We start from the raw sequence: 11,051 nt of genomic DNA, 5'->3' as shown, positions 1-11,051 counted from the left end.
AAAAAAAAAAAACAGAACATATTGCATTTCAGCAATTTTACCTTTGCTGACAGTTTTGGCGCCTATTTTGGGTGGGACTATTTGGGCCTTTTGGGACAGAAACCATCATCGTAACGAGGTTTTGGGTGGGTGTGCGGAATCGGTCTCCATCGGTCGCGGCCCATCCAATTATCGCTAATGTGCGTGTATGTGTCGTGGTGCCATTATTAAAACAAAAACCTTGAGTTTTGGGTGGGAGAATGGTGCAGATTCAGGTCCCGTTCGTTCCCCAATTCCAAGGCTGTTAATTGGGAACCAAACTCCATCTAAAGGAAGCGAAATAGGGTCTAAAAAACTATCATTTACACGCAATGCTGGCGGATGCGAAAGCAATCCAAAAACACCCAAAATAGCCACGACACGACTAAAACGACCGCAAAATAGAACAAAAAGAAACCCTTGTCTATAGGGGGGTGTGTGTATTGGGAGGGGGACAAATGGAAATTGGGATGCTGCTGGCCGTGCATTCGCACCACGGCTGGTGATGATTATAATCGTAATCGTAAAACATGCGAACCAGCAACCGCAATAATCTCGCTCCAAGGCCCGGGTTATGGCAATATTATTCATTCCCTTCCTGCGGCCACTGGGCCCAGTGGGTCGGTGGATGTGAGCGCTGTGGACAGGGAAAAATAAAACACTATCGCCACACACACAAACCCCCTGTCGCCATCGCTGCGCCTCAATTGAGCCCCTTGGTCGTGGTTTTTTATTTTAATATCAAATATTATTATTGTTTTTATATTCATCTTTTACGATTTCCCATGCACGGCACACACACACACGCACAGACCATTCCGTACACCCTCGTTATCTGCGCACAATTTTTCGCAATCGACCGGCACCAAAACCCAGCGCCCCATGCCGTAATGGCCGCTGCGGAAGCGATATCGGATATCGGGGCCTGAAATAATGTTAATGGTCACACACACGCGCGGCCGCCACTACCGCACACGTTTTAGCCAAATTGAATTGAAAAGATAAAAAAACGTGTTTGCTTTTGCCCTGGCACAGCACAGTGTGCAAAAAAATGAGGGAAAAAATGGAAGAAAAACGGAGGGTTTTCCTTCGGACTGCTCTTTTTTGTCTCTCAATAGGGGAAAGAATTCGATTCCATCGACTCGTGTCTTTACCGTACGGTTTGCATGTTTGTGCGTTTGGGTGCAAGGGAAGGGGGCCGTTTTTTTCTTCTTCCACTTCTTTATGCCACCCAGCAGGGGGTGGTGGTGGTGCGGGTGTGTCCCCGCAGTGCAGAACCAGCCATCCGAGCCGATGTGTTTATTTTGCATGATTTTGTGTGTGTGTGTGTGTGTGAGACGACACAGGAGGTCCTCCGCTTAAACGAATGGTAGGGAAATGCTTTTAGTGGCCAGTAGTGCAAGGTGGTGCGCCAGGAACGATTTGGTTGGGTTTGTTTTTTTTATATATCGAAAGCAATTTATCTCTCTCTGTCCCAGATGGGGAGGGACGATGATGGTGCCAGTGATGGCGACTGCACACACCGTGCGAGATCAACTAATCTAGGCAATAATGGGACAGAACATTCGCACTGACCTCACATGATTGGTACCGGCGGCCAAGTGGGATAATTCAAGTGCTGCAATTTGGTGCGAGATGGTTATCGGAATTGGAATACGGAGGGAGGTTTTTTTTTTTGAAGAAAACCGTTTAATATTGAACCTTAAAGATTAGTTTTGGAGTCGGGTCATGCCGGCTAGGACATTGTGAACCATGTGTTCAATGTTTTACTGAAGCTTACAGGCTCTACAACACCCTGTCCCTGTTTGGTGGAATTTGTTTATTTGAGGACACAAAAGCGAAAGATAACAGCGCGTTCCTCCACTACAATAACAATGGCGAACGATCGCATTGGAGCCACGATGCCTATCGATAAACAGTAAACGATGTTCCCCAAACGGACGTTTTGGGGAGGGAAAACGGCACTGGCAGTGGAAGGCGATGGGACATCCACCCACATAGTACACACACCGGGGAGGAAAAAAATAGAAACAACAAGCACAGATAAAACCGGATCCAATTACCATAAATGGAAAAAACAACAAAGCCAATCAAATCAGAAGTGAAAAACATTGGCCATGAGCAAAATTTTGCTGAAAGTGCGGGAAATGAAAATGCATGCACACAGGACGGCGGAGGGTATAGTGATGGTGGTGGCAATAAGCAAAAACAATACAGATCGGATCAACCAGGGGAAGGACCAAGAAATCACATCCACCCAGACGGACACCACCACAAACGCAAACACATAGGAGCGGACAAAAAATGAAGAGAGCACAACGATGATAGTTGTTAGTGTGCTGTCGTTTTGAGCCAATTTGAGAGGACGAGACGAGGCCATGCTGTGGGGTAGCTGTTCACGTTTCGGCTCGTAATGGGACTCCCGACCAGATCGACGGCGCAAAGACGTCCTTGTGCGTCTGGATTGGTTGCGCATTCGACGTGCGGAACCGAAAATTCGATAGACCGTAAGGAAAATGAACGCTCGTTTGACTTGTGACTACCAGCGGTCCGGCAGGGAGGAAATAAAAATGTTCCTTTAACGATGGGGCCTGGCTGGAGGGGGGGGGGGGTGCAACAGTGAAGAGGTACACAAAAACACAGACGCGCCTAGGAGTCAAAATATTGTGCCGTAATATAAAATATTGAGAAAGCTATGGATAAGGACACCGGTGGGACGTGTATGGGGGAGAGGCATAAAAGCGAAATTACAACCGTTCGTATAATACCTGTGTTTTCACCATTGTCGGCTGAAGATATGACGATGTCAGGAAAGTGGTTGAAATGGGTGTAAACGTTGCAGAATTGTGTAGAGTGTGAGCTCGGTTCATCCAAGCCTTATCAGTTATATTGGCCAATTGACACGTCTAAGATAGCTAGACTAGGTAGTCGAAGGTGTTAAGGGGAAGCATCAATTGTGTATTGGACAATGGCGCGTCATCAGTTCGAATCTAGACGGTGCTCTTCTTGCGTGCACAAAGATGTTAAATTCAAAGCAAAACAGGGTAAATGAAATACTCATCTTAGATTACAGTTAGTAGGTGAACTGCTAACAGTGGGTGTGTATTACTGAAGTTTTTTTACTAATTTTTTTACTAATTGGAGAGATTCTCAGTTTAAAAAAACACATAAAAGTCAAAACATGAAACATCCGGAATCTTACGAAAAGAAATTCATAGCAAATGTGCATTTTTCTCACAAATTTAACCTCTCAGTTAGCGGTCACCTGAAGTAATATTCTAAACCGGAGTCATTACTGATGAAGATACATGTTTACATATCATCTAAAACTGAACTTTGCAGTAAATTGGTTCTACTGTAAGAGGTAGAAGAAAAAAAAGTTTGTTAAAAACTGTAAAGAATAATATAAATATTTGCTTGTGTTTTTATATACAGTTTCTACATTGCTATGTATAAAATTATTGTAAATATAACATCTAAGACGCTTATTACAAACGTCGAACAATTATAATGATGCACAAATCCACTATTTTGCGTCGTTTGCGTTACGCCGTGACCAAAACCAGCAAAAAGGTTTTCCATACCTCCTTTGCAATCCTCTCCTTTTGTAGACGCTTTTCATCTCCTTCCACAAGCCCTGCTGCTGTCTTGAGCTGTAACTGGATTGTCATCACTGCACCTCTATGGTTGCAGCTAGCCAATCTCCCTAGCAACCTGCTGCTGCTAGCTGCTACTGACGACCCCGTCACAACATCAGCCGTTGTGCGCAAAGCTGCCACGTGCGCTCGTCCTGGCGCTAAGCAGCGACTGCAGCACGCGTGTGTGTGTGTGCGAGTACGTTTTTCCTTCACTTCGTGCTCATTATTTTCTTAGCCAACGGCGGCGTCCCTTCATTTATGTACACACACACACACACACGCTCACACACTCACCATGGCACACCGGGCGTTTTAGTAGCAAATCTCCTTTTCCTCGAGATGCCGTTGACCTTTACCCAAAAGGTGCTACCATCATCTATACATACCACATTAATTACTGAAATTCCGAATTTTTCCGGCATCATAAATTTGGCCATGGATTCTTAGCTCTGGCACGAGATACGCAGTCCAGTAGTCTCCCCAGCAACAAAAAAAGGATGTTGCGATTTGAATGTAGCTTCCTTCATCTCCCCCCCATTTAACACACACACACACACGTATGCACACATTCTTTGGTTTATTTCCCTCTAGCAAGACGCTAAGACGCGCTTCCCCTGTTCCTGCTTTATATCTTTCTTTGTTGCGCTTGAACGCCAACAAATCATTAATATCTTCAGCTACTTAACGGGCTGCCGTTTTCTTACCCCATGGTCCCATACCACCCCACCCCTCCCCCCTTTCCCACCTTTTCGGAGGGATGGATGGCAGAAGGGAAGGGAGGGAAGGGAGGAAATTTGCAAGGAAATGAAATAAAAATGTATATATGGAAATGGACATAAATAAAACCGAGAAGCTGACGCATCAGAGGCACGAACCTCGGAACACGGTGGGTGTAGACGTACGCATTTGAGCGAAACAGGACTTTTCCACTGGGAGGAAGGACGGCACCGTCTCATTATGTTACTACGGGAGGAGTATGCGGAACGTGTGGTGGAGACGTTATACCACGCATAGAATAATAAAACTCGTTCGTTTCCTGTTCTTTCCCTTCCCAATGCTCACACACACACACACATACACCCACACAAAGGACAATGTGAATAATTCCCTCTTATTTTTCTATCGGCCTCTCCTTCACACACACACACACACTACATCACAGCATCCGTGTTGGGTGGTCGATATATTTGAATAAATGATTTAGGTCGCCTTTTGCCGTTGCCATGGGAGACCCGGTGCTAATGACTAGCCTCGCACACCCATCCCACCCGCTGGGAGAGGGGTTTTTCCTTGTTTTTGTTTTTCTCCCGGGCCGCCGCTACAAAGGGTGGGCAGAATGCACGAACGTGTGGACAGGATTATGGTCGATACCGAGTTGCGCCGAACCCGCCCTGAGTTCTGTTTCCAATTAAACAAACTTGCCACGCCGCTGATGAACTGCCCGGCATGAACGTGCGAGGGTGCCCGAGATTGACGGGAACAAACTGTGTGCCCCCCCCCCTTCTAGTGTGTGCGCGTTTTGGGGGGTGCAGACGCAAATGCTCAATTATGCTTGCCCGCTCTTCTAAGCCGTCGTCGTCGTCCGGGGTGACATTTTCCTGTTTTGTCATCATGTCGATTTGAACGAAGCAAATCCTTGAACCCTTGAATACGTCATAGCAGACGTTTTTGTTGTTTTATCGCGACGTTCGTCGCTTGGTGCTGTTCCTGCTCCGCTTGCTTTGATTTGCAGAGCGCCCTTGCAGAGATTGTTGCAGCGCTGTGACTGCAGCGTAATCACACAAAAAAACAAGTCTCTTTCTGTCCTGACGCGAACACACACGCACACAGACACACACACACACATATTCAATCCAATCCTGCCCGGGCGGCACAGGATCAAAGGAAAAATGCTAATTTGACTCCTGGATTGTAGCACTTTTTGTTCGCGCAATTTTTCCTCCCGATTCCCGTTTCTGCCTTTCGGCTGTTGCGGCATGTTTGTTTTTATGCCCCCTTGCAAAGCCAAACATGCACGCAGACACACAACCCTGGAGTTGGATTTATGTATTTTACTTTACTTTTGCTGTTTTTTTTTTGTTGTGTTGTATCTCTTGGTGTGTTTATCGGGTGGGGGGGGGGGGGGAGTGTCGGGTAAGATCAACCGGACCCGGCGGCACACCGGACGGTTGTCACACACCACGGTGCCAACGCAACGAACCTCTCAACGCTTGATTATCCATCGCGCATGAAGCACCACACATACGCGATACACCTGATTGTGATGACAAATGCACACAATCACAGACCGAGAACCGATTCGCATGCATCATTGATTGTAATGCACACACACACACACACACATGGTCCGTCACGGACAGTTCAAGAATTAATCTGAGATGCGGTAAAAAAAACGCGGGCGTTTTATTCTGGAACGCATTGGAGGAGGGCAAAAACGCGGAGGGCGAAACAAAAAACTGAATTCTAATAAGTGTGTAGACCTTATCGGCCAAGGTTTTGTCGTTATTTTGTTGGTGTTTTTTTGTACGATACTTGCAGTTTTTTTTACGATGTTGCAGAGCCATCAAGGCTCAAAGGACAGTAGGAATGTTGAAAACTCCTTTTTTTGAAACACTCTACTTATCGTTTTTAATATTATAAATTGTGAACATAAATATACGCGCTGCTTTACCGTTTACTGCGCACTAGCTCACCGTAAAGCAAAAGCGCACTACTTCGTCGCTTGCGCACGATCTCTTCGCAAAACCCAAGAGACGAGTGTGTGCTCCTGAGAGACCGGGGGGATTTTTTTTGGTTTGTACTTCTTCCGCGTCGTCAATCGAGCGTTATTTATTCGCGTTTATTTCGCGATTGAAATGGCATTCATTTTCCACTCTCATCTCTCAGCAAAGGGGGAATTTAAATTCCGACTGCTTCCAGTTGCCAGAATCGAACGTCCTTTCCATCCTTTGGTTTCATGGCGCGACGAATCCTGTTTGATTTTTTTTAAATGGTGGTTCATTTCTTTATTTTTTTTTTGAATAAATGCTGCGCTGTATCTGTTGCGCCGCCTCGAGATGGTGGATTGGATGATGAAAGCGACGGCGACGACGACGACGACGACGACAGCACGAGACAAAACAACACAACCCACACCACCAGCGTTCGCTAGCGAAGCAACAAACCACAGAGCCTTTTGCAAATGAAGCCGGCATAAATTATGCTGCCCGTGCCGTCGGCGGTGGCCTCAGTTTCGCCCGGGTTTTCCGTTCCACCCTTCCCGCGGGTGGATTTTAAAATTTGAATGGGGCGTGGCATCTCGAGCTCGAACGAAAGAAATTGAAAAAAAAAAACGAGCGCTCTGTCCGTGTCTGTGCAGGGGGTGATTTATTTTCATTTTTCCCATCGTGGTTTGCCATGCGATTGCTATGGCGGCTTTTCGTTCGCTTCTTTTCCACCGGGACGCACACAAAAAAAAACCATAGCATGTCGGTGGTACAGTGGGTTAAGCGGCTTTGGAAAGGGGAGCCGGCAACGTGATGGGGATTGGGGAGGGGTTTTTTATCGCTTTAAGAACGCAACATAATCTTTTAGTAAGCTTTGTGTGTTTCCAATTGGAATATCCCTCTCGATAAGTAACAGCTTATAGGAAAGGAGGATTTAAACAAAAAAAAAAAAACAACACTTACAACACACACAACACACATTCCACAGAGCGATTGCGTGTGTTTCGTTTTGTGTAGTGGGGCCCACCCGCTGTGTAATAGTAGATCGATTTTTCTTTCTGGTGTTTGAGAAAAAGGACACATTGCGTTAAATATGCGTGAGCGCCCGGAACGATATGCAGGCCCAAAAGTCCACCCACCAACCGACACACACGGCATAGGCCGCTCACCTGCTCTCCTCTCTACCCTCCCCGTCGGCGGAGACCGGCGGGGTACATCCTTTCTAATCCAATAATCTCTAAAAACATTTCTCTTGTCCGAGGCAGCGGCCAACAAAAGCATCCTTCATCCAATTTGTGCCGAGTGTGTGTGGACCCTTTTTCTTATTCGCCGCCTACTACAAAACCCAACCCCCCTTGCTTGCAGGAAAGGTTCTACAGAAAAGGGATAAAAAAGCGCGCACAAAGCCATACGGTTGTTGGCATTATTCATTCCGCACTGTGCGAAAAGCATCGCACTGACACGCACGGCAACGCACCAAGGAGGAGGAGGAGAGTGTAAGGTGTAGACAGAGGGAGCAACGTGGCCCAACAACACCCCCTAGCAACCGCTCCGGAGAAGTGTCTACTTATTCAAATGGAATAAAAATGGCTGAACATTTTTTTTGTTCATTTCTCCCTTTGCACTTTCTCCCTTTGCGCTCTCTCCCTTTGCGCTGTTATCTCGGAGGAAAAACACCTTCCAAGGGGATGAGGGATGAGTGCCTTTTCCCCGAGCATGGCTTTTCTCTTCTTTTTAACACCATCTCAAGGGATGAATATATTTTCATCACACTTCCTTCGTCGTCGTCCCAACCCCCCGTTCCCTCGGCAAGTTCCTTTTTTGTCGGGTTGTCAGATCACTTTTGAGAGGATGGAAAATCTTTTCCCGGTTTTTTTTCCTCTGCTCCTCTTTTTTTCCTTTCACTCATTCCCCTCCTCTAAGCGTGTGTGTGTGTGTTTGAGGTCACATTCCCTCGTCCGTGCACGCTGTCCGTTAGCACGAGAAATAGGATATTTTTTAAGCAGAGAGAGAGATAGAGTGAAGAATAAAATAAGATTGAAAGCATTATCCTCCCGGTTGCGTCAAGGATGCTGCCCGTGTTGGTTGAGTGTGTGGCATGAGCCTTTCGTGTTTTTTTTTTGAGGCTAGCTTAACCTCCGATGACCATGTTGTCTTCTCTCCTTTCTGTGACACACGACACAAACAATCGTATGGAGCGAAAAAAAGAAAAAAAGCCTTCAAGTTGTTCTTGTCAAAATCCCTTGCCCAAAAAACAACCGCTGGCCGCTGGGTCTGCTAAGGAGCTGAATTTTTCTTCCCCCTTCCCAGTGCCGGCAGTGCCAGCTTCAGCTCCATCGCTCGGGAAAATCTTCCTTGCCGCGCGCGCGTGTGTGTGGGATAAAGAGGAAAAAAGCCTTCGCTTGGACAGAACTAGCTGCTATGGAGCGATGGGAGCTCTCCAACCCCCTCCCCCCCTCCTTTCTTCACGTGTGTGTATGTGTGGACATTGTCATAATTTTGCTTCCGTTTTATTCTTCAACCATTTCGCTACACCTTTCCATCCAATGCCCCAATCCACCGGTACGCGGGTTTTCCAATCGGTTTTGAGCCTGTTATTTGCTCAAAAGATTTCTTCCGTGCTCTTCCCTCCCCTGTTTGGTTAGGTCGATTTGGTCGGGCCCGTGTCCGGTTGATAAAACCTTGTCCAACACGCGCGGCCTAATACCCCGACCCCCGGCGGCTCTACCACCCGGACCACCACCGGGAAAAGGGAGTTTTTGGATTGAATGTTTGCTTCTTTTTTAAAAAATCTCAAGAGATCCCCCCCCCCCTTCCCGGCGGGAAGCCTTCCCCATAGGCCCAAGGACATCTCGGGACAAGAGCGAACTACTCGAGCCGATGTCCACAAGCAGAAACAACATACACACCACACCGCTCCTCCACGCTTTTAACATTCCTCGCTACACACACACATGCCTGGTGGGACTTGTATTTATTATTTATGTTTCCTTTTTCTCGCTACATTGTGGAGAAGCAATTTTGTGTTTACTTTAGAAGTGCCCTGTTGTGCGCATTTTTTTTTGGGGGAGGGGGGTGTGGAGGTTATAGGAAAACTGGAAACAAATCGGCAAGCTGAGGAAGCTGCAAAAGTAAAAAAAAAACACACACACACACACAAGAAATCCGGTAAGCGAATTGTTAGGATGGGGGGAGGGGGGGGGGCAAGATAGAAAATTCTGCAGAAGCGGGCAATCAATCCTGGGCCGTTCTAGGAATTGGGAAGCATCCTGAGTGGAATGGTTTGGTTGCCCACTGTGTGTAGGGGAAAGTGGAGCAAAATGGGCCCCTAAATGGGCCCCGACCTCACTACAAATATACTTTACAATGCTGTATGTATTCATTACAGTGTTTTATGAACACCACGTAAGTTTCATAACCCTTATATAACAAAAAAACCAAGAAAAATGCAAAATAAGATTTAGCAGCATATTGATCAATCACTCATCAGATCTTCACCATGTGGCAGATCATGGAGAAGATGGCTGAATACAGACACGACACATACCGTCTCTTCATTGACTTCAAATCCGCATATGATAGCATAGCCAGGGTAAAACTGTATGCTTGGAAGCTCTTTTGGAATCCCGGCCAAACTGATAAGGCTAGTTAGAATGACTATGACCAACGTCACATGCCAGGTGAGGGTGGATGGAAAACTCTCAGGACCATTTGCTACCACCAAGGGTCTGCGCCAGGGGGACGGGCTTGCCTGTCTCCTATTCAACCTAGCGCTAGAGAGGGCCATCCGCGACTCGAAGGTGGAGACTATGGGAACCATCTTCTATAAGTCAACTCAGATCCTAGCATAAGCTGATGATATAGACATCATTGGTCTGCGGCTCTCCTAAGTAGCAGAAGCCTACCAAGGGATCGAGCAGGCGGCAGAGAGCCTACCATCTACCATGCTATCATACTACCGGGCCTACCAATAAATAATCAGAATCTACGTAGGCGTGACGTGCAGATAGGTGAACGCACTTTTGAAGTCATCCCACAATTCGCTTATCTTGGGTCAAAGGTCAGCAACGCCAATAGCATGGAAGCTGAGTTGCGCGCAAGGATGCTGGCTGCCAACCGGTCATTCTACAGCCTGGAAAATCAGTTCACCTCAAAGAACCTGTCGCGACGGACGAAGCTGGGACTATATAGTACCTATATAGTATCGGTACTCACATACGCCTCTGAGACATGGACGCTGTCCAAATCTGACGAAACCCTCTTAGCCGCGTTCGAGATGCTCAGAAGGATACTCAGAAGGAAGATGCTCAGAAGGATACTTGACCCCGTATGTGTATGAAGGGCAATGGAGGAGCCGCTATAATGACGAGCTATACGAGATGTACGGCGACCTCACTGTCGTACAGTGTATTAGGCTCGTCTGGCTCCGGTGGGCTGGCCATGTTGTACGCATGGAAACGGACGACCCAGCCCGTAAAGTCTTTTTAGGCCGTCCACAAGGACAGAGGAGGCGTGGTAGGCTCAAATTGAGGTGGCGTGAAGGCGTCCACCATTAAGGCCGAGATAGCGGACTGGCAGACGAAGGTGTGAGACCGTGAGCGGTTTCGGACACTGCTGAGGCAGGCCAAGACCGCAAAGCGGTTGTAGCGCCGGATAAGTAAGTAAGTAAGCATATTGATGTAATTTTTGC

At 47.1% G+C, this 11,051-nt stretch overlaps 1 long non-coding RNA gene across 3 annotated transcripts in view; it reads left to right on the top strand.

Annotated features, from left to right (window-relative positions):
• Window positions 1-11,051, top strand: part of LOC121597620 — a 39,023-nt gene that overhangs the window by 13,987 nt on the left and 13,985 nt on the right. The gene's annotated exons all lie outside the window — the stretch shown is intronic.

Source organism: Anopheles merus, chromosome 3R, assembly GCF_017562075.2.
Source record: "Anopheles merus strain MAF chromosome 3R, AmerM5.1, whole genome shotgun sequence".
Classification (NCBI taxonomy): Eukaryota; Metazoa; Arthropoda; class Insecta; order Diptera; family Culicidae; genus Anopheles; species Anopheles merus.
This window is presented reverse-complemented; position numbering and strand designations above follow the sequence as displayed.